We start from the raw sequence: 21,178 nt of genomic DNA, 5'->3' as shown, positions 1-21,178 counted from the left end.
CCTGGATTACTGCATCTGCACTTTCTTTCATTGTCTATTGAGCATCTCTTTCTTCCGCACTGTCCCTTTTTCATATCCTGCATCGTTCCTTCGATGTGAAACTTATCTCGAGTTCTTGTAATTGTTACACTTGTTGGTGGTGGTGTCCCAAATTCAACCTCCAACGTCGTCGTACCTCACTCACATTATTTGTTTCCCAATAACACTTTAGCAGCCAATTCCGTTGATCCAATAACCTTGAAACAAAATAAAGCCTTGTTAAGTTTTTCACAGCCTACTGAATTATTACCCCCAAAATCGTATTTCTAGATCCTTTAATAAAAGTGACATTCAGTTTCAAAGAGAGTAAACGTTATTTCGGGGCACCCTGTGCATTTGCAGCAGAAATTTAATCTCTCTTTTTAGGTTACTGGCTACATCTACACCTACGTCTACATGGATACTCTGCAAAACAGATTTAACTGCCTGGCAGAGGGTTCATCGAACCACGTTCACAATCCTCTACTATTCCAATCTCGAATAGCGCGCGGAAAGAATGAACACCTATATCTTTCCGTACGAGCTCTGATTTCCCTTATTTTATGGTGGTGATCGTTCCTCCCTATATAGATCGGTGTCAATAAAATATTTTCGCATTCGAAGGAGATAGTTGGTGATTGGAATTTAGTGAGAAGATTCCGTCGCAACGAAAAACGCCTTTCTTTTAACGATTTCGAGCCTAAATCCTGTACCATTTCTGTGACACTCTCTCCCATATTTCGCGATAATACAAAACGTGCTGCCTTTCTTTGAACTTTTTCGATGTGCTCCGTCAGTCCTATCTGGTAAGGATCCCACACCGCGCAGCAGTAATCTAAAAGAGGACGGACAAGCGTAGTGTAGGCAGTCTCCTTAGTAGGTCTGTTACATTTTCTAAGTGTCCTGCCAATAAAACGCAGTCTTTGGTTAGCTTTCCGCACAACATTTTCTATGTGTTCCTTCCAATTTAAGTTGTTCTTAATTGTAATTCCTAGGTATTCAGTTGAATTTACGGCTTTTAGATTAGACTGATTTATCGTGTAACCGAAGTTTAACGAGTTCCTTTTAGCACCCATGTGGATGACCTCACACTTGTCGTTATTCAGGGTCAACTGCCACTTTTTGCACCATTCAGATATTTTTTCTAAATCGTTTTGCAGTTTGCTTTGATCTTCTGATGACTTTATTAGTCGATAAACGACAGCTTCATCTGCAGACAACCGAAGACGGCTGCTCAGATTGTCTCCCAAATCGTTTATATAGATAAGGAACAGCAAAGGGCCTATAACACTACCTTGGGGAACGCCAGAAATCACTTCTGTTTTACTCGATGACTTTCCGTCAGTTACTACAAACTGTGACCTCTCTGACAGGAAATCACAAATCTAGTCACATAACTGAGACGATATTCCATAAGCACGCAATTTCACTACGAGCCGCTTGTGTGGTACAGTGACAGAAGCCTTCCGGAAATGTAGAAATACCGAATCGACCTGAAATCCCTTGTCAATAGTGCTCAAAACTTCATGTGAATAAAGAGCTATTTCTGTTTCGCAGGAACGATGTTTTCTAAGCCCATGTTGACTTTGTGTCAATATACAGTTTTCTTCGAGGTAATTCATAATGTTCGAACACAATATATGTTCTAAAATCCTGCTACATATCGACGTTAAGGATACGGGCCTATAATTTAGTGGATTACTCTTACTACTTTTCTTGAATATTGGTGTGACCTGTGCAACTTTCCAGTCTTCGGGTACGGATCTTTCGTCGAGCGAACGGTTGTATATGATTGTTAAGTATGAAGCTAATGCATCAGCATACTCCGAAAGGAACCTAATTGGTATACAGTCTGGACCAGAAGACTTGCTGTTATTAAGTGATTAAGTTGCTTCACTACTCCGAGGATATTTACTTCTACGTTACTCGTGTTGGCAGCTGTTCTTCATTCTAACTATGCCCTAGGAATATTGCGACGTATTCCAAAGTACATACCAAATATTTGTGATAAGCAAGTTGTATACATGTCACTCCTGATCGTTTCACTGGCAGCAATTTAAGCTCTATTCTTAGGTTTCTGCCTAGCCGTACCCTTGGATATCGTGCCATTTTGACATCTTTCTGAGGAAACCGAGTGTGGCACCAGCTTCCACCTCTACAGGAGGTCTTGCTACAGAAGCTCTTTGCTTGAGAAGCCACTCATGGCGTAATAGCAAAGCGAATCGCATTGGTGGGAAAGAATTTCATGCTCAGATAAAAGAATTCTTAGCTGACAGTACTGTATGAAATAGTCATTGTTGACCGCTGTGTGACTGTGTTGAACTTCACCTTTGCAGGTAGGATCTTCATTAGGTTTATCAATACGTAAGATGATTTCAGTTTTGATTAGAAACGACGTTTAAGCGATATTTACCTCCGTCCGTGACTTCTTCTTTAGCGGAAGCGTGGACCACGGGTTAAGTGTGTGTTCATTGCGGGAGGCAGGCTGGATTTGTTCCCGCCGCACGGCTCCTCGCACCATGGCGGTCAGTACAGAGGCGAGGCTTGCTTCCTACACTCCCTTCATTTCCCTCTGATATTGGACTACGGCCAACATACAGTTACTTAAAACACTGTAGAGAGAAAAGGAAATGACTAGTAGTGATACAGTGTACCCTCCGCCAAGCACCTTACGGTGGCTTGCGGAGTATCTATGTAGACGTAGATGAAATTCGTGACTGTGTCAACCAAAACGACTGGCTGACCTTTGCATGACAAGCGTTACTATTGACAAAGTATGTTGTGAAACAGTGCACTACTGATAGGCTGGCAATATGTAAGATGAGGTCGACAATTTTGCAGCATCAGTGTGCTCAGCTTGCTGCCAGTCTGGTCCTGAGCCAACTTCTTGCCTTACGTTGTACGGCTTTCTACTCAGATTTATGGTACATAATTTTTTCTTACTTATATTACACAAATCAACAAAAATCACCAAATGGTGATTACGTAACAGACTTATATGCCAATCATCGTGGAAAGAAACCAATGCATGAAACACACATGTACGGATGTATAACGAATATTAACGTGTTTTGGAGCCCCGTGAAATCAAAACGCTACTGCTGTCAACCTGCAAACTAAACCCCGAGCCATCCACGAGGATGAGAGTCCAAGGACGCCCATACGATAGTTCATGTGGGGTGGGGGTGGGGGGGGGGTGCTAGGCCTGGTGTATGGTGTATTTAATGTTTTGGAAGACAAATCGCGACTTGTAGGTAGCCATAAAAAATTTAAGATCCGAGCTTGTAATAGTACCAAACACAGCAGCTGTGTGAACATGTGTGAAGAGAAGTGCTGAAAACATCAGACACGCGCTGTTACTTGAGGAGACAGGCCCATATTCAACTGTGCAGTCATTCTTCAAGAACTTATGTCATATTATGGTGTGTTGCTGCAGCCTGTTGGAGAAGCTGAAGAATCCATGCTTCAGACAGTTCTTGGAGAAACACACAATACATTCAGTTCAAAATGAATCTACACTGAGAAAGAACTACACTGACAGAAAAAATCACAACCCCGAGAAGGAGTTGTGGACATAAACGGAAGTTGATAGGCATGTTTCCATATCTGAAGACGATGGCTATTCAAATTTTGCGGCAGTCGCATAAGAGTGGCGCTTTCGGCACCACTATGAGGATGAAAATCAGGTTTGCTTTCTGTACACATTGTAACGGTTGGGGGCGTTAGTTAACTTTGAGATTGGACGTAGTGAGTTGATGTTAGTCAAGAACGTCTTTAATTCGACAAAGACGCCATTATCAACACCTCCTCACTGAGTCTGAATGAGAAGCTGGATGTTCCTTCTTGGATACTGCAGAAAGACTTAGCAGGAACGCACTGCACTTGATTGCTGGCAACGGTGGTCACGAGAATGTACAGTCGCAAGAAAACCGGGCTCCGGACAGCCACGTGGCAATTCCGAGAGGAAAAAGCATCATGTTCGGCGTATGGTTCTGACGCATCGCACTGCATCTGCAGCAGCAATTTGAGCAGGAGATGGCACCACAGTGACACAATAAACTGTTGCAAATCGTTGACTTCAAGGACAGCTCCGAGTTAGACGCCCTGTAGTGTGCAATCCACCGACCCCCAATCACCGCCATTTGTGACTTCAGTGATGTCAAGCGAGAGCTCACTGGAGGGCAAGGTGGAGGTCTGTTATGTTTACAAATTTGTGTTGCAGACCAAAAGATCTGGATGTCCATAGATGAAACCAGGGATGTGAGTCAGCGTTATATTGCGTACGTTGTTGTTGTTGTCCTAAAAGGTAATGGGTTTGGAAAAATGTTCCTGCTAACTTGCGATGCTCTCAAGAGTGTAAACGACTTGGCAAATTACATTTTGTTTGACAACTCTGGGCAGCTACTGTAGCCAGATGGTGCGAACACCGAAAACATTTGGCTGCTAGCAACAGATGGTGCTTCATACACGGCTAAAGTAGTCAAGGGACTTCAGATTCTCTACTAAAGCTACCCTACAGTGACCTCTACGCCTTCAAATGCGCTCCTGTGACGTGGAAAGGAGCTTTTCCAGGTGCAAAACTGTCCTCAGCGACAACCGTAGATCTCTGTAAGAGGGGTCCGCCTGCTTTGCTGGGTGGTAACGTGCTCCCCTCCCTCGCAAGTGGACCCGGGTTCGATTCCCGGCCCGCTTGGAGATTTTCTAAGCTCTGGGTGTTGTGTTGTCCTCATCATTTCATCCTCGTCACCAGCGCGCAAGTCGCCCAATGTGGCGTCGTCTGAAATAAGACTTGCATTTTGGCGGCCGAACTTCCCCAGATGGGGCCTCCCTGTCAACGATGCCATATGCTCATTCATTTTTCTGGAAATGGGAAACCTGAAAATTCGCCGTGTGATCCAGTACAACTCTGCAGAAACGTAAGTTTGACAGGAGATGTTCAGTCTTTTGGAATAGTATGAACAAGTGAAATGCAGTAGTGAAAACAATGTTTTATTGTTTGTATAGGTATTTTTGTTTTCACTGTATTTCGTATTTTTCCAGACACATGCAGACATTTCAGAAATATGTGCCAGTTAATTGCAAACACTACAAAAATAAGTACTATACTCACAATTTGTTCAAAACTGGGTTTTGTCTTATATAAAAACCAGCAAGAATGTTTTAAATAAACTTATCATATTTTATTTTTAAGGTCATCCTTATATAATTTGTAGGTCACAATTGCTTGCATATTTCGCTGTTTTTAGGTCTTTAAAATCCAGACCCCAGTATGAGTGGTCAACGGTGCACATGTCACAGGTCTTCTCGTGCTCCTGCTAGCTTCTTGTGGACTGTAAGAGATGAGATTTTCCTTGTATGTTGAATTTATTAACCCTCTGCTATGAGTATGTATGCACTGAATCTGATCGCCCTGTGATAGTGCATGGTATGTGTGTGCCACGCGTCGCTTCAAGGAGAGGTTGGAAGCAGAGGATAACTGCCAGCATGGGCTTAAACGTTTCTGACATCAGCATCAGCGTTCCTAGAATTGAAGGTATCAGCATCAGCTACTTTCCTAGAATCACAGACGTCAGCCACCAGTCCTTGGGCAATGATGTTATTCCCAAAGTTCCCCCTTCCCCCAATCCTCTAGTAGCCAAAGGTGTTACGCGTCTTCCGAAAACGCAGAGTGGCCATTGGCAGTGAAGCTCTGATCCTCCACATTTTGAGCAATTTTAATTTTTGAAGTTCGAATGCATGAACACTGTTGTTTACCGTCCGTACATCAGCCCACTTGAAGTGCTGACTTCATCAACAACACCAGTGATTATCTGGGAAAAAGAAGACTCTCAGTATGCATTTTCAGTTCTCTTTGGTATAACAATATCATTATTATTAATAAAATCCATCAATTTTGCAAGCTTGCATCACAGCAGTCCCACATGGCGCTAAGTTATACTGCTCCCATGCACTTGTATTTTACATATGTTCTGATCTATTGTAATAAATTACGTTTATACTTCTATTTTTGATATTATTGCTACACACAAGGTCACACAGAAATCCTTGCGTGAACCCCAGCAGCAGCAGACTCTGTCCACAGATTTCTTCTCCCAAGCTTTCGAATCCAATGTTGTTCAACAACTCGGTGCCACAGGCGGAGCCGGAGCTCGAGACACAGGAAAGCCCCACAAGAGTACTGCTTTTCACCAACGTGACTACAAGGAATCGAAGCATTTGGATGTGGGTCTGTCAGCAGACTGGGATTGTGAAGAGCGAAAGCTATCATACATTCCGTACAGTTGATAAACACTGTTAGTCTTCCAGTCAAGTTATTGTGTGGAAAATACTCTAAAGTTAGCCACAGAATTGCTCAGTTTACAGTTGTCAAATACGCTTGAATCCCTTTTCACCGATTCCAACTCCTGTCTGATTGCATTGCTAAATAAAAAATCGGGGCATTTCTAGTTGAACAAATATCTTTATTGTCCATGATTGTTTAGAAGCCTCTGGAAGAAATGGATATTCGTAAGTTCCCATGAACCCAGTATTAATGGTAGTATGCAACACACGGAAATGTTTCAGGCGTTCTTCATCTGTACTGATACGTGGGGAACTTTCCATATCAATTTATCCATCACAGTTTTATTCCCTTCTTATGAAAGTCCTAAAATGAGTGAGTTATTATCTGTACTTCAAACTGATCCCTGTTAAGCGTTCATAATCACTCATTTGTTATCTTCAAAGAAGCCCAGTAACATTTTGAGCAGGATACAGGCGCTAAAGTAGGCACCTAGCGATTCATCTATGAAGTATCCTTTATTTTCGAATGCATCCGTTCTGAAGTTAATGTAGAGGCATATGTTTTGAGAGTCGATCTGATTCCAACATTTCTTGTGCGGTCGAGCATCACCATTAATTTGATGTCTAATTTTTTGTAACAGAAAGGCGACTGTATTACGCACAGGTTGGGTAGTTGCTGTTGGCAGAACGCCTCCACCCCTTTTTATGGTCACAAATCTTCCTCCCATATACAGGAAACTGTTGCTCGAAAGTGAACTCGTCTTCCTGACGAATGATCTCATCATCATACTGAACTGGAGCTGTATATCAAGCGATGTCACTGCGAGGTGACCTATCCATTTAGGAAACTCTTAATTCTCACATGTTACCAAATTCTGCTTCCACTGCGAAGCGATCCTCTGACGGCTGTGTGCGGTCCTTTGACATGTGTGTGCTGTATTTATACTTTGAACCCATGAGGCTGCGACAGACGAAGATATACTACAACTGCCTCACTGTGAAAAAGCTAACAGATTCCCATTCTGCTTTGTGATATTAAACTCGAGATGGTCTAATGTCTGAACAGTCACAGGAAGATGTATTGGACTGCCAGGCACCTCCACAATTGTGTAACCTGGACCCACTGTGAGAAAAATTCGTAGTTAGTGTGAATTAACATATCATTAAGGTGTGAATTCGTTATGATATTACACTTAGCACAGATCGTGCTAACAGGTAGAATATTGACTTGTTTATTCAAATCTTTAATGTAATGACTGTTACTCATCAACGCTTGGCTCCTCGAAAAACTTAGTAGCGATCCTACTGAACCACCGTGGCTATAGTTAATTGTTTGTTCTGTCGTTTCTATCTCTGTTTTAAGCGTACTAACATTTGCACATAACTTAAGGCCTTGTAAAGTTCACTTTATATGCGCATTGAAATCGCCAACATTAGCCAGGAGGTAATACCACATCACCACTTCCTAGATGTGGATTATTATTCGCCTCAGTGCTCTTAGATAAGCTGTTATATGTTTCCAGACCGAACAATGCAATACTCCATTCCACTTTGGTCAGATCTATTGGCATAAAGTAGTTTGCTCTTAATATCGGCACGTGCTCTCTTAAATCAAGCCGCGCGGTCAGAGGCGTCCCTGTCACGGGCCGCGTGACTTCCTCCGTCGGAGGTTCGAGTCCTCCCTCGGGCATGTGTGTGTGTGTGTGTGTGTGTGTGTGTGTGTGTGTGTGTGTGTGTGTGTGTGTGAGTGTGTGTATGCGTGTGTCGTCCTTAGCGTAAGCTAGATTAAATAGTGTGTAAGCTTAGGGACCGATGACCTCAGCAGTTTGGTCCCATAAGACCTTACCACAACTTTCCAAATTTTTTCTCTTAAATCAAGAGTATAAAACATCACATCTAGAGCTCACCTACGCAGTGCTGTAGTTACTGCCTGTTTTTATGAATTTGTCGAGAGAAATGTTAAGCAGAAATAATAGCGATATGTATTGCAGTCTTGGTAGCACTGAAAATTGTATAACATCTTGTTCTTGTCAGTAAAGTATCGGCATAATTCTTCAGGTGGTCTCAAGTTCAAAATGGTTCAAATGGCTCTGAGCATTATGGGACTTAACATCTGAAGTCATCAGTCCTCTAGAACTTAGAACTACTTAGACCTAACTAACCTAATGACATCACACACATCCATGCCCGAAGCAGGATTCGAACCTGCGACCGTAGCGGTCGCGCGGTTCCAGACTGGAGCGCCTAGAACCACTCGGCCACACCGGCCGGCAGGTCTCAAGTCACCATATGAGTCGAAATAGTATATCGTATTTCGGTTTCTTTTAACAAATGCAATCATGTGAGTGCTACATCCTCCTGCAACATCTATATCGACACTCCCACATTCCTTGTATTTTCACATCATCTTTCGCAAGGAATCCCATATAAACACTCTACAAAATCTTGGGATTTTGAGTTTCTTGAAGTATTTAAGAAGATATGTATTGGTAAGCAGTCTGCACAGTAGTATACTGGTAGTTGGATGTCCAGTCCATGTCAGTTCTTGTACGATTTTAAATTTAAACCTTTACTGATAGCGATGGCCTCCATTGCCCTACTACGTCTTTTAGCTCCCTGTAATTGCTCCTCTGTGTCTTGTATGTTCTTCACTGTTTGAACTATGGCCGCAGCTACTCCAGTGAAAGAACCGACTGCTGATAGCTCTGTGAGTGCTGGAATTAAAAATGAAATGATTCCACCAGATGTCTTTGCTATTCATAGAACCTTAGGCATTTTAATGTGACTTCTTGTCCTTCCTCCTTTCTCTTTCAGAGCACTTCTGTTACAATACTGGATGTAATTTTTTAATACCTTACAGATTTTTTCCTCTTCTTTTTATGCAATGAGCTACACTCATAATTTGCCTGAAATTTATTTCAGCAACCGATTTGAGATCAACTACAAATGTTGCAGTATGTTTTCCTGTGGCTATTTCCTTTCTTCAACATATTTGCCTGGCTTTATCAGCTAATATTCTATCGGCAGTATGGTGGCATGAGCAACAACATGTTCCTTGCAGGCATCGTCCAGTACATTAATTTCCTAATCATCGCAATCCTGACGATTTATCAGCTTCATTCCAGTTCCGCAGTAGTTGTATCCTGGTAAACACAATTCAAATGATAATTTATCAAGAATACTACCGCCACCACTGATGTTTCCTAGCATTCACATCACACTACTCGTATATTGTCTGAGGTTCCTGTGTCCTACTTATATACCAAATCATGGATGTCCACCCAGCTGTTGTTCTTTCATGGAAAGCCTAGCCACTTAACTAAAACCTTGTTCTCTCAACGTCTTGTAACTTACTCCATGGTCAATAAATGTGGTTCAGAAATTTTCTATAATTCCTCTGTGTAAAAACTTCGAGCAGTGTCTTCACCATCGCTGTCCTTTAAGATGTAAATTCTCGGGTTTGTGCGTTGAACTTTGGGGACTTTGATTCTCCGTTGACCAGTTCAGCGGGTACAACTAGTCAAATGAAGTTCTATATTTCGAAATAAGCACCGAATCATCTACATTAAATATATGTTTGCACAGATCCACCACCTTAATATGATTGTATACCGTCTTTAGAAGCCCATAATCACATAAGTCAACAGGCTTTATCTTCATCGTACTTATACTTGGTCGATTATGCTGCCGAGTTATGTGTGGGACAATTTGTAGAATTAAAACCCGCATCAGTTGCCAGTAATTTTTTTTATTTATTCCATAGCCAATTTGGAAGCTTAAAGCTTCATCTTCAGGAGCTTTGAAAATGGTCATGGAATAAATTAAGAAAATTACTGGGAACTGAACTGATTTTTATTCTACAAATATGTTCATCACATGTGGATGGTCAACTGATCAAATATTTTATATGTGGGAAGATTCCGAAAGATTTGCATGACCGTGGAAGATTAAATTTCATCTACACATAGTTTTTTATTGGCCTGTCCAAACATTTCACAATACTCAAGTTCATATGGCAGAACATAGAGTAGTGGTTTATTCTATACCATTCCATTAGAGACTTCACATGTCTTTTGTAAAATTCACGTCCATGATCGTTCTCAAGATTGTCAGAACATCTATTTATCCCTGTCTGCAGCAATTGCTCATACAACCTCTTAACTTCTTTCTTTGCCTTTGCCTTCACAGGAAGAGCCCAGACGAATTTGGAATATCTATCTATTACCATTAAAATACAGGGTTATTACAAATGATTGAAGCGATTTCACAGCTCTACAATAACTTTATTATTTGAGATATTTTCACAATGCTTTGCACACACATACAAAAACTCAAAAAGTTTTTTTAGGCATTCACAAATGTTCGATATGTGCCCCTTTAGTGATTCGGCAGACATCAAGCCGATAATCAAGTTCCTCCCACACTCGGCGCAGCGTGTCCCCATCAATGGGTTCGAAAGCATTGTTGATGCGAGCTCGCAGTTCTGGCACGTTTCTTGGTAGAGGAGGTTTAAACACTGAATCTTTCACATAACCCGACAGAAAGAAATCGCATGGGGTTAAGTCGGGAGAGCGTGGAGGCCATGACACGAATTGCTGATCATGATCTCCACCACGACCGATCCATCGGCGCTGTCGGTCTCCAGTTGTGGCATGAGCCAATTTTCCAGCATGTCCAGATACACGTGTCCTGTAACGTTTTTTTCGCAGAAGAAAAAGGGGCTGTAAACTTTAAACCATGAGATTGCACAAAACTCGTTAACTTTTGGTGAATTGCGAATTTGCTGCACGAATGTGTGAGGATTCTCTACCGCCCAGATTCGCACATTGTGTCTGTTCACTTCACCATTAAGAAAAAATGTTGCTTCATCACTGAAAACAAGTTTCACACTGAACGCATCCTCTTCCATGAGCTGTTGCAACCGCGCCGAAAATTCAAAGCGTTTGACTTTGTCATCGGGTGTCAAGGCTTGTAGCAATTGTAAACGGTAAGGCTTCTGCTTTAGCGTTTTCCGTAAGATTTTCCAAACCGTCGGCTGTGGTACGTTTAGCTCCCTGCTTGCTCTATTCGTCGACTTTCGCGGACTACGCGTGAAGCTTGCCCACACGCGTTCAACCGTTTCTTCGCTCACTGCAGGCCGACCCGTTGATTTCCCCTTACAGAGGCATCCAGAAGCTTTAAACGGCGCGTACCATCGCCGAATGGAGTTAGCAGTTGGTAGATCTTTGTTGAACTTCGTCATGAAGTGTCGTTGCACTGTTATGACTGACTGATGTGAGTGCATTTCAAGCACGACATACGCTTTCTCGGCTCCTGTCGCCATTTTATCTCACTGCGCTCTCGAGCGCTCTGGCGGCAGAAACCTGAAGTGCGGCTTCAGCCGAACAAAACTTTATGAGTTGTTCTACGTATCTGTAGTGTGTCGTGACCATATGTCAATGAATGGAGCTACAGTGAATTTATGAAATCGCTTCAATCATTTGTAATAGCCCTGTATATCTGAAGTCTTTATATGAATGCAAACATTGATTCATATCTAATAGATCGGCTTGCTATAAATCATAAATCATCTGAACCTCGTATTGTGAAAATTCTATGTGGAACTGTTTTGCGTACTGTTTTGTAAAGCTCGTGAATGACTGACTCCATATTCGCTCGATGACATGTCTTTCTCAAAACTCTGAAATGACTGATATGATTTTAGTCATGTGAACTGTATTTCCTGCTGTGGCTGTTGGTGTGAGTAGTCAATACCATTTTATGATCTCATCTGGATGATCATAATATACATACTTCAGAGGTAGAGTGTTTAGTCTTTTGTGCTGAACGTGAATGTCTTCATCTGTATCATATATCGTTTAAAGTGATTTAATAATATTATTGTATTTCCTACTTTTATAGCCTTTTATCGTCCTTCTGTGCCTTTGATCTGCCTATATGAGTTAATTATACATAATATATCGGTATATGGTTGCTTCTCCTTTGGTAGATACTTATCAGGATATGAAGCTTTGAAGAGTATTGGCTCTAATAAAGCAGGTGTTCTCTTATATTTCGTATTTGTGACCAGTATTTCTTCCTTGGTTAACTGCATAGGATGAATACCTCAGATATATGGCTCATCTTTGCTAATCCTACACTTGTTGTTTAACTCTCTACCATGGTGTTCGTTAATGTAAGCAGTAGTAGTGTTTCCTTTTTCTATTTCTTGTTCCACTCTTTTATCTCCATCCATAGTTTGCCAAAATCTTCTCAGAGTTTCTCTTCCTGATTTAAACATTTCTGAGTGAGACTGCCCTTGCCACAGCTGTCTTAACTTTACCAGTCATTGATTCTATCAAACAGCATTCCACGTTTCAACAACTTTCCACTTTGTCGCCGACATGCTATTGTCAACTAAAATAGGTTTCTGCTATGGTGTACCCCCTTACATATACTCCGAGACTACTAGTGGTGAATGGAGTCAAATTTCTTGGCTATCGCCTTGATGTATTCACACGTATCCATTACTTTTGTGTTGACTTTTTCAATTTTCACATTGACATATAGCTCACATTGCTGGATTCTAGTGTCCAGCCATTCCAGCATTTCACCATTTCTTCTACTGCATCGATAAGACTTTCCAGTCTCTTTTTCTGGCGTTGTCTCGATTTTTCTGTCAGTGTATTGATGCATGTGCACTGCACCCTCAGAATGAGTGTACGGCACATGTACAAATTTGTCCATAGTCTGCAGTACACTGATACAGTTGCATTGTGGTGCACTTCCTTTTACGCAGAAACTCTTGGAAGTTTCGTTTATATAGATCATCATTCAATTTTCTCGTTTTATGAATCACCAGAAAGCCATACTGTGTGAGATTCCAGCAATCAGCACATTTGCTAACATATTCATTGAATATCAGTTTGGTTCCTACATGTGGTTGGTAAAAATGTTTGAAATTTATATTGTACTGTTTGAACATGATAGTAATGTTTGCATTATTCCTCACCAACTGATTTGGTATCCTTGAATATGTCTGACTCACATAATATATATATATATATATATATATATATATATATACTCCTGGAAATAGAAAAAAGAACACATTGACACCGGTGTGTCAGACCCACCATACTTGCTCCGGACACTGCGAGAGGGCTGTACAAGCAATGATCACACGCACGGCACAGCGGACACACCAGGAACCGCGGTGTTGGCCGTCGAATGGCGCTAGGCGCTAGCTGCGCAGCATTTGTGCACCTATAAAATAAATAAAAATAAAATGGAATAAAATATTAATGATTAATTATTCTGTATGTATGATGATTGGTTGTAATTGGTATTTGCTTATCTGGAACGTGGACGTTTAATTATTCGGTATCAGACGCTTGACAATGGCTATTTGGAAAAGGCAATGTAACTCGTAGTTGACCGTGAAAGAAAACTGAAATAATCGGACTTCGTAATTAAATCGTTTCCAAAGACTGCTGCGGTAGGTATGGACTCATGATCTAATCTCAATATTACAATGATTTGCCAGCCATGCCAATACGTCGTACAGAGGTGATTGTCTACTAAACATAAAAAAGTTACACAGTTAGTTAAATCAGATATATTCAATGAAATAGCCTACAGTTCATAATCCTACTTACTTTTATAAATATAAATTCATTACAGAATCGAGTGCCTAGTGTGGTTGCAACTCGCAGTATTCTTCTATAACATGAAAATATGGCGGTGTGCCAGACAATAAAATAAAATACGTGCTTCTCGCACCACTTCTACCTCAGCTCTCTCTTCTCTTAAACAGACATAAGAGTAACGTAATTATTCTTTTGTCTTTATCAGCGACACAGCGCTGCAGTTGTGTGCCATAGGCTTTATTTATTAGTCACTGATTATTTATTTAATTAATATTTCGCGTTTCCGCGGAAACTCACGCTCGGCATGCAAATGTGCCTTTATATTGCCCCCTGAATTGCGAGGCGAAAGGACACACCTGCAGGCGAGCAATTCACCTAAAGGCACAAGAAAATCTAAGTTATCTACAACTATTCACATGACTTACATTACATACATTATACACATTATATACAAAATTTGAATGACGCGGGTGCGTCGTAAAAGTTCTTATGTTGGCAGATAGAGTGCGCGCATGCGCAGAAGCGTCTGTGTGACTCCGGCAGTGCCGTTATATCATACAGTTAGATCACGCGGCACAGTAATGCAGTTCATATTGTTCGTGTGCGCGCGTATCTTAGTCGTTGCACAAAGAAAATATTCAACCAAGATTACATATGAAGACTACATTCTGTAACAGGTAACTTAGTTTTAAATTTACAATATTTGTTATATCACAATACAACTCAGATTGTTGAATGTTCTTAGTTCCATAGTATTGTTTTGAAATACTTCAAAGAAAAATGTCCGTATGTTTCAGGTGCGTCGACCTATTCACATCGTGTCGTTATTACAGTTCATATTCATCTGCTGCGCAATAATTTTTTCACAGGTTAGTATCATCGTTGTATAACAACGTGATTAAAACATAAGCGTGTCCATTTCCATTTCCATTATAGTCGTTGTGATGCAGTTCGTTGTGACAAAAAGGCATTGTTTATTACAGATCTGACGTGACCCGTTAGTAATTGGTCCACGTGCAGTTCGTTTTTTACATTCCGTGGAAGCTTGGTTGCAGAACCTCGGACGGCACATAGCTGGCGTGGATCCTTGGACAGTCCAGGTAAGAGTGTCCGTCACATTTCGAGAACATTTCATTCCCTGAAGTTCCAACCAAAATTCTTCCACCCGTCGTGTTGTTTTCTGGACAGGCACTTTGTGTCCGTTTAATCCAGTTAACATCTTGAAGTTAGGTACTGTAGTATTGTCACTAGACGATGCACGAATTATGCACTTCACATTTTCAGTTTTTTGCTGAATATAGCTCACCTAAATGTTCGTAGTTATTAATCAAAGAAATGGTTCATCGCGTTTACATAGGTACGATGCATAATGAATGTCATTAACAGTTTCTTTCACATAGGTTTCTGCGTAGTTGCAGAGTTAGTAATGTTCATTAATGTCCGTGAACAATGGTTCACTATGCAATGTCCTTTTGGCACTCGTTTTGTTCAAATTTCTTTTACATAGTAACAGTTACATTATACATCATTGAAAGAGAAGAAAAAAAATATAAGTAATCATACATACACACGTCACATATTTTCTTAGCATAAACATAATACAGTTGCACATAAACATGTTTACATGATTATTACATAGCTATGGGTTATTACATTGTGTCACATTTGATTACATGAATTGCAGATAATTACGTCCTCTTTAAGGGTTTTGCTGGGATTTTATCGATGTTTATTTTGTGATGTCATCTGAAATTAAGATAGGTTAGACACAACATTCATTACATCAGTAGGCAAGACCAGGCATTTTCACTACTCAATAAATATTCAAAATAGTAAGAGAGAAAATGTTTGATTCCTCGCGTTTTGTGCGTGTGTGTATAGTGTCTGTGTGGCCTTGACTACTGATAGATGCTTTTCGTGTTGAGAGATGTGCGTCTAATCTATTTCTCAAAGTAAAAGTTCGCTTCACAGATGACGTCTGTCGGTTCGTCAGGTGTCACACCAAGTCAGTGATACCTACAGTCACAAATGTTCCGTGAAAAAATTAATATATCATTCACTGCTACGTAAACATAAATTTTATTTTAATATTCCGTCTTCCAGGTGGTGGCGCGCGCTGAAAGAAGAGTTCTTCTGCCTTCAACTGCGTCACTGGAACCGCTGAAATGAAAATTTCTATACTACTTACTATCTGTGTTGTAGCAACAGAGTTTTTTGGAGTTGCTTAGCAATGTTTTGATGGATGTGACTTTGACATTATTCCGCATGAAATGCTCTAAGATCTCGGTGTGCGTATAGCCCAATAATTTTGTTAGTTCTACGATGTTGTAACAAATACGCACCAGGATGCGGTATGTTAACAATTATATAAGGTCCTTCATATAGCAGACGCCACTTAGCGTTGCGTCGTTTGAGTGCTACAGATTTATGATGAGTACGAAGTAGTACAAGCATTCCTACCTCGAATTTTTGTTTTCTTTTTATTATGTTTCTGTGATGTTTGTTTCGTATCTGTGCGTGATGTGTCAGCGTAGTCAAAACTTCTTTTATTTTCTGTTCAGGTGTGATTTCCTTGTCTGACAACTTAGGTAATGGTTCTATCCACTGATCGTTCTGTTTGCAATTGAACATGATCTCGTTAGGTGTGTAATTTGTATCGTAAATATTTAAGTTATTGTGTACGTCTTCGAAAAGACTTAGGTAGGACACCCAATTAGTATGTTTTGATGAAATATAGGTCCTCATGAATCGGTTTAATTCTCGGAAAAGTCTCTCAGTCGCGTTACATTGTGGACTAAACTTTGAAATAGATATACTTCTAATGTTATTGTCCTTCAAGAAATTTCTCCATTTGTACCCAGAGTAGTATGCTGCATTATCTGACAGAATTGCTTTAGGTTTTCCCACGTGCGTCAGGTAATCACTTGAGAATCTTCGTATTATAGCACTTGCAGTGGCGGATTTTAAAGCATAAAGTTTTACATGTTTAGAAAATATATCGTAAAAAGCCAAGATATATTTGACGCCTCCAGAGCTTGCTGGATGCGGTCCACTGATGTCAGTACACAGAATTTCCAGGGGTTTACTGGGTAAAATAGAATGTAAATCTGTCTTTGTGGATAAATTCTGAGGTTTTGATTTTTGACATATGACACATGTTTTCAGTTCCCTGTAAATTTTTCTTCTCATATTGCTAAAATAACAGTATGTGCTGAGCTTTGCTAAACACTTCTTCGTCCCATAATGACCCCAAACTAAGTGTGTGTGCCAAATTAGATTACGTTCAGACTCTTTGGGAATGCATACACACCAGTTAGTAGCATTTGAATGTTGGCGATAAAATAACACATCATTGTGTAACTTGTAATACTTAGTCAAAGGATGATTGTGTTTTTCTACCAGTAATGTTATTATCTTATACCAGTGAGGATCAGATTTTTGTAATTTAGCCATGTTTCTGCACATATCAATATAATATTGGTGATACTGCTTGTCTTGCATTAAGAGAATCCTGTAGTCATTTATATTTTCTAAGTCACTGTTGGTTTCATTCATACCTTGTGGAAGTCTAGACAAAGTGTCGGCAATGGTGTTGTCCTTACCTTTTATGTACTTAATTTCAAAAGAGTAGTTCTGAAGTGTAACTGCCCATCGTGATAGTCTAGGATGTACAAATTTACAAGTTAACAAAAATGTCAGGGCCTGGTGGTCGGTATAAATTACTGTATGTTTTCCAAATAAATAATAATTGAATTTCTTGAATGCCCATACTATGGAAAGTGTTTCTAACTCAGTAGTGGAGTATGTACGCTCACATTCAGATAGAGTACGACTCGCAAACCCAATAATTCTTATCTGTTCCTTATCTTTATTCTTTACAACTTGAAATAAGCAACATCCCAAACCAGTACGTGAAGCGTCACAAGTCATACAAAAATCTAAATTGAAATCTGGATGGCTCAATATGTTTGCATTCACTAAAGCATGTTTAATTGTATTAAAGTCATTCTGGCACTGTTCCGACCAGATCCAAACTTGATTCTTTCTGAGTAGATTTAGCAGATGTTTACTGTTCAAAAGTGGTTGTGGCAAAAAACGTCTGAAAAATGAACATAGCCCAAGAAATGATTTTAACTGCTTTTTAGTTCGAGGACTAGGAAAGTTTCTGATAGCATCTAATTTACTGGGATCAGGACGTATGCCCTGTGAATTAATGATATGTCCTAAATATTTTATCTCACTGCAACCAAACTTTGATTTTCTAAGATTGGCTGTGACTCCAGCTTGTGCAAATTTTTCTAAAATTCTTTGAAGTGTGTCAACGTGTTCATTCCAAGACTGTGTAGCTATCAGTATATCATCAACATAGTGTGTTACTGTCTCAACTAAATCATCGCCAAGCACGGTATCCAGGGCTGTAATGAATACCCCAGAACTGACATTCAGTCCGAAAGGTAGAACACAAAACTGATAGGTCCGCCCCCCGAACATAAATGCAGTATATTTCCGAGAATCAGGAGTGATACTCACCTGCCAAAATGAATTAGCGAGATCTATTGTGGAAAAATACTTTGCATCTAGAAATTTCTGTAATTGCTCTTCTAAATTTTCGGGTTTTGTGTGAACTGGTAAAATTATTTCATTAATTGCTCGTGCGTCTAACACTAACCTAATGCTTCCATTTGATTTTTTGACAACAAGTAGAGGACTACAGTAAGGTGAGGTGGATGGTTCAATGACCTTCCAGTCTAACATTTGTTTTAATTCTTGCCACACAGCAGGTCGTTGAGATAACGGTACGTTATATGTCTTGTGGTAGAAGATCTTGTGAGGCTTAACTTCAATCTTGTACGCATACGTGTTGATAACACCTATTCGCTTGGCAAAAACTTGTAAATATTTGGATAACACTTCCTGTAGTTTTATACGTTCATGTGCACTGAGAGCTGTAGCTTCATTTATCTTATGATCAAGCAATGTTTTCAAGTCCATTAGCTCTGTGTCAAATGAGTGTGTGTGCGTGTCTTGAATGTCATTGTCAAGTACTAACTGAACCTTGTACCCTGTACAGTGTTTGTCATGCTTTAGAGTTCTCCTGTCCAAATCAATAATAATTACACTGCCTCTATCATTTAAAATACATTTACCTTTGGAGAAGTCTATAATGCAGTCCTTCTCGCTCATAATATCTATTCCTAATATGCAATTTGTCACAAGGTTTTGTACAACCAGGAATGGCCATTGTACGGTTCCATTACCTATTTTAATGTTTACAAAAACTTGCTTCGTAACCCTACATGACTTATTACCTAGTGCAGTAGTTATTTTACAGTTTTGGGCAGGAAACTCAGGCACAGGTTACAATTCACACATCTTTTTATAGAAATTAAAAGACAAAACGCTCACAGCTGCACCTGTATCTAGAATAATAGTAGTTGGAATCCCACCTACTACACCAGTGGTAGATGCTAAAACAATTTCATTTGTGTTTGAACGACATTGTGTACTGTCTTGTAAAAGTTCATCTGATATATTGTTATTGTGGTTGTATCTTATAAATAAAACAGGTAATTTTTGTTTAGAATTATTTGGCATATCATTATTCTGATGTTCAACTGTGGTGCCAAATAACTGATTAACATTGAAGTCGCCCCCCAAGAATTCCTCAGCCACGACCTGGGGCATAGAAGTGACTGTTTCTAGTTTGTTGGATTAGCATTTGTACTAGGTACTGACACAGATTGAGGTTGTGTGTCAGGTGTCATTTCTATTATATTCACATTCGGATATTGCCTATTGTGATCTCCAAACTTTTGCGGTTGTTGTTGCTGTTGCGCATTATAACTTACCTGTCGGTCATAAGGTATGCTCCAATTTTGTCCTGGTGGCTGCTGTGTTAAAGCAGTGTTTGAATGAAAGTACTGATCGTTACGAGTCCAGCCTTGACGCTGTCTTGGCTCGTAGTTATTATTATTTCTGTTTCTGTTTGTGTTTTTGTTGTTGCCTATGTATCCGTTGTTACCGCTGTAGTTATTACCGCGGTGCCTTTTGTATGGATTGCCGCATGAAGTGTTATTACTGTTGTAACTATTGTTTGTATTGGAATACGCGTGTTGATTTTGATTTCCGTATTGAGACGGCATGTGAGTTTGCTGTTTTTGTTGTACCGCGTATCCAACTGTGGGCGCGCCAGAATTGAGTTGGCGAGCCTGCATGTTTTGCATTCCACTAGTGTAAACATTGTGGCTGCTGTTTTGCCGCGCGAAGCGCTGATCTTCAAGTAACATGTCAACCGAATCTAAAGCTGTTAGAAAATAATCTGGATCGTCATCCGGAATATGTAAGAGTTTTTCTTTAATGTTGAAAGGCAATTTGGCCTTCAACGCACAGAGTATATCACGTGTTGCGACTGGTTCGTCCAAAAAATGTCCCATGTTCAAGAATTTTTCAAAATATCGGCGTAAGTTGCCATTTTTACTGTTAAAAGTTTCAGGTTCTAGAATTTGTCTTCTGAGTCGCTCCTGGACGGATTGCGACCAGAATTTGTTCAGAAAAGCACGCTCAAACTCACTGTACGTGGTACATACGTCAGCTTGACTGTATGCCCAGACAGCTGCATCGCCTTGGATGTAACCGACAATATATGAAATCTTTTTCCGGTCACTCCAAGTGCGTGGAAATGCGTTACTAAAAGATTTAAGAAAAATCACCGGATGAATGATTCGTTTTTCTGGGATAAAAATCTGAAATTGCCTGTGTTTCATTAAGCTTTCTTCTTCCTTCGCATTGTGATATGGATTTGTTCCACTGTAATTACTGCAATGTTCAGCTGGCGAGTAATTACAATAATGTTGCTGTGGTTTACCATGATAATAGCTTGTGTTTGTGTTTGTACATCGTGGTATGTGTTGTAGTCGTGGTGTGTTTTGTTCTTGTGTGTTTGTCGTGTGCGGTATGTGTGTGTCATACTCGAATGTATATTGGTTCCTGAACTGTACATTTTGACTGATATTTTCGTTACATTCAGACTGTGGTCGATCGGTGAATTGTGTCATTGGTGCAGTGACGGATTGTACTGCGTCACTGATCAGCTGTTTGTTATTAGTAATGTATTCCGCTACGGAGTCGTGCACAATTGTTGGTAAATTTTCACGTAGGCATCTATCAAAATGTTTGTCTTTGTTCACTACCCAATCATGAAATTCTTTATTAATGTTTTGAAAATGAGCTGTAGCATCAGATTGTAAGAT

Source organism: Schistocerca nitens, unplaced genomic scaffold (assembly GCF_023898315.1).
Source record: "Schistocerca nitens isolate TAMUIC-IGC-003100 unplaced genomic scaffold, iqSchNite1.1 HiC_scaffold_376, whole genome shotgun sequence".
In the NCBI taxonomy this organism is placed as follows: Eukaryota; Metazoa; Arthropoda; class Insecta; order Orthoptera; family Acrididae; genus Schistocerca; species Schistocerca nitens.
Note: the sequence above shows the minus strand (reverse complement) of the source record.